Genomic DNA, 3,551 nt, shown 5'->3' with positions numbered 1-3,551 from the left:
ATGCTTTCATCCAAGGTTTCTGAAATGGAGCATATACTCAAAACAAAGCATTATTAGAGAAGAAACATTAAGGCTGAACACTGTCCCTTTGGAATGGGTCACTTCCTTTCTTGCAATGTACTGCAGGTAAAGAGTGGATTCTACTCTTCCACTATACAATCCTCAGACAAGCAAATTTATTCGAGGTGGTCAAAAACATCTGAAACCCTAGTAAGAAATATTAACGATACTCAGACAAGCTATAAACTGTATGATTTCAAGTGCTGCCGGTCTCTGTGGCCGGGCGGTTTTAGGCGCTTCAGTCTCGAACCGCGCGACCGCTACGGTCGCAGGTTCGAATCCTCCCTCGGGCATGGATGTGTGTGATGTCCTTAGGTTAGTTAGGTTTAAATAGTTCTAAGTTCTAGGGGACTGATGACCTCAGATGTTAAGTCCCGTAGTGCTCAGAGCCATTTTAACCATTTCAAGTGCTAAAAAAAAAAACAGCAGCAGCAGCAGCACTCCATCTTCAGGCCACAAGTGGCCCATCGGGAGCATCCGACCGCCGTGTCATCCTCAGTTGAGAATGCGGATAGGAGGGGCGTGTGGTCAGCACACCGCTCTCCCGGTCGTTACGATGGTTTTCTTTGACCGGAGTCGCTACTGTTCGGTCGAGTAGCTCCACAATTGGCATCACGAGGCTGAGTGGACCCCGAAAAATGGCAACAGCACATGGCGGCCTGGATGGTCACCCATCCAAGTGCCGGCCAAGCCCGACAGCGCTTAACTTCGATGATCTCACGGGAACCGGTGTACCCACTGCGGCAAGGCCGTTGCCGCTAAAAACAAAGAAACCAGTCAAAACAATCATCCTGGAACCGACAGACATATAAGGAGCTATGACCTACCTTCTTTTTTTTCCCCCTTAGCCCCCGTCAGAACTTAAAAACAACTCTTGAAAGACATCACGTTACGCCAGTGACTGTTAAACTTTTTATTTCCACTACTGCAATTTCGGCCTTTGGGTCATTATCAAGTGCAGACGTTTTGGCTTTAAGCCATGTCTACTTTATACAAGCTGACACAAATATATGTCGTTGTCATTTGCTGTTATTTACATTCGTAACGCTGCTAAGTAGTGCGAGCACACATATCGTAAATAGTGGAAGTAAGAAGTTTAACAGTCACTAGCGTAACATGATGTCTTTCAAGAAATTTCAAGTGACTGTGAATCCCAGTTACGAAAAGTTAATGAAAAACAAGTGTGATATTCCTGACTTTGGCCGCTAGTATTTTACCTTGGTAGAAGCTCGTCTTGAAGCAGCTTGACAAACGTGAAGTAGCATATGGTGCTAAAGTGGAGTGTGGTACAAGCAGCAGATGGTACAGTATGTACTATTCCCGTGGGCGAGTCCGCCAATTGTACTGAACTTGCTTCTGTTTGGCCGGTACATTCGGGTGTTAGGCGCCAAAACGCCTAACTTCTTTCAGTAAATAATCATTCACATTTCTTCGTATTTAACCCAGTTTTCAGCATGACAATCTCTCATGGTTACCGTAAGAGCCTACCGTTTCTGTTTATTAAATTTCACTAGTTATGAGAAACATAAGCGTAATGATATTACAACCGAAGTGCTTCGGACACCATCGGGCCGCTTTGGTGCGCCTGGGAGACGAGGTACTTCGGCTGCGCTGTTTCGGGTGTCCTTCAGAGCCAGACGTGTTTCTCTGTTTCTGACGGACATGTCGTACTCTATATCGGAGGTTGTCGAATAAGTCACCGTACTATTAAGAAAGCTTTGTCGAGTGTTCTACAAGACAGTGTAAAAACTGATATTTCAAAATATAAACAGGATACATTAATGAGATTTATGTAGATGGTATCTGTTCACTCTGACAGGTACCACCTTCATATAGATAAGACTTACGACCAGTGATCTTCTTCAGTGTGGATGCACTCACATTGCCCGAACTCCTCCGGGAATCGGGAGATTGACTGCTGTGAGTAATGAGTATAGTGGGCAGGGTCACTACAAATGTAGTGTGTGGACAGTAGGTTGGAAATGTGGGTCTCACGAGGAGCGTGCCAGAGATAAGTCACTGCAGGCGCACTATCCTCTGTGTCCTCGTTCGCTCAGACGGATAGAGCGTCTACCGTGTAAGTAGGAGGTCCCGGGTACGAGTCCCGGCCGGGGTACACATTTTCAACTGTCCTCATTGATATTTATCAACGCCTGTAAAGGTCTGCATTTCATTGTAATTTCACATTAATGAGAGGTGTGGCCTACCATCATTGTCAATACAACAGATTTTGCCCTCTGTAGATACAGAGACTAACTTGGGCAAGTGGCATCCCACAAAAAAAAATCACAAACACGGGTTCAAGTTCTAGATGACAGCATAGCAGACGCCGGCGAAGAAGATCCCACGACAGACGAGCTGTGTCCTGCGTTGGAGATATAACTTAATAAATCTCTACAGATCTCTCCAGCTTCCAGATCTGACTTCCAACACGACGACGTTTAATTTACACACTACTGGCCATTACAATTGCTACACCACGAAGATGACGTGATACAGACGCGAAATTTAACCGACAGGAAGTAGATGCTGGGATATGCAAATTACTAGATTTTCAGAGCATTCACACAAGGTTGGCGCCCGTGGCGACACCAACAACGTGCTGACATGAGGGAAGTTTCCAACCGATTTCTCATCCACAAACAGCAGTTGACCGGCGTTGCCTGGTGAAAAGTTGTTGAGATGCCTCGTGTAAGGAGGAGAAATGCCTACCATCAACTTTCCGACTTCGATGAAGGTCGGATTGTGGCCTATCGCGATTGTAGTTTATTGTATCGCGACATTGCTGCTCGCGTTGGTCGTTAGCAGAATATGGAATCGGTGGGTTCAGGAGCGTAATACGGAACGCAGTGCTGGATCCCAACGGCCTCGTATCACTAGCAGTCGAGATGACAGGCATCTTATCCGCATCTCTGTAACTAATCGTGCAGCCACGTCTCGATCCCTGAGTCAACAAATGGGGACGTTTGCAAGACAACAACCATCTGTACCAACTGTTCGACGACGTTTGCAGGAGCATGGACTATCAGCTCGGAGACCATGGCTGCGGTTACCCTTGACGCTGCATCACACGCGGGAGCGCCTGCGATGGTGTACTCAACGACGAACGAGGGTGCACGTTGGCAAAACGTCATTTTTTCGGATGAATCCAGGTTCTGTTTATACTATCATGACGGTCGCATCCGTGTTTGGCGACATCGCCGTGAACGCACACTGGAAGCGTGTATTCGTCATCGTCATACTGGCGTATCACGCGACGTGATGGTATGGGGTGCCATTGGCTACACGTCTCGGTCACCTCTTGTTCGCATTGACGGCACTTTGAACAGTGGACGTTACATTTCAGATGTGTTACGACCCGTGGCTCTACCCTTCATTCGAACCCTGCGAAACCCTACATTTCAGAAGGATAAGGCAGAAGCTCATGCTGCAGGTCCTGTACGGGCCTTTCTGGATACAGAAAATGTTCGACTGCTGCCCTGGTCAGCACA

The 3,551-nt window shown here is 47.0% G+C and overlaps 1 pseudogene; it reads right to left on the bottom strand.

Annotated features, from left to right (window-relative positions):
• Positions 1–699: 699 nt before the first annotated feature.
• On the bottom strand, positions 700–817 carry LOC126459052 (5S ribosomal RNA; annotated as a pseudogene).
• Positions 818–3,551: the final 2,734 nt, after the last annotated feature.

This window comes from Schistocerca serialis, chromosome 2 (assembly GCF_023864345.2).
Source record: "Schistocerca serialis cubense isolate TAMUIC-IGC-003099 chromosome 2, iqSchSeri2.2, whole genome shotgun sequence".
In the NCBI taxonomy this organism is placed as follows: domain Eukaryota; kingdom Metazoa; phylum Arthropoda; class Insecta; order Orthoptera; family Acrididae; genus Schistocerca; species Schistocerca serialis.
The sequence above is the reverse complement of the archived record's forward strand: the minus strand, read 5'-3'. Positions and strand labels throughout refer to the sequence as shown.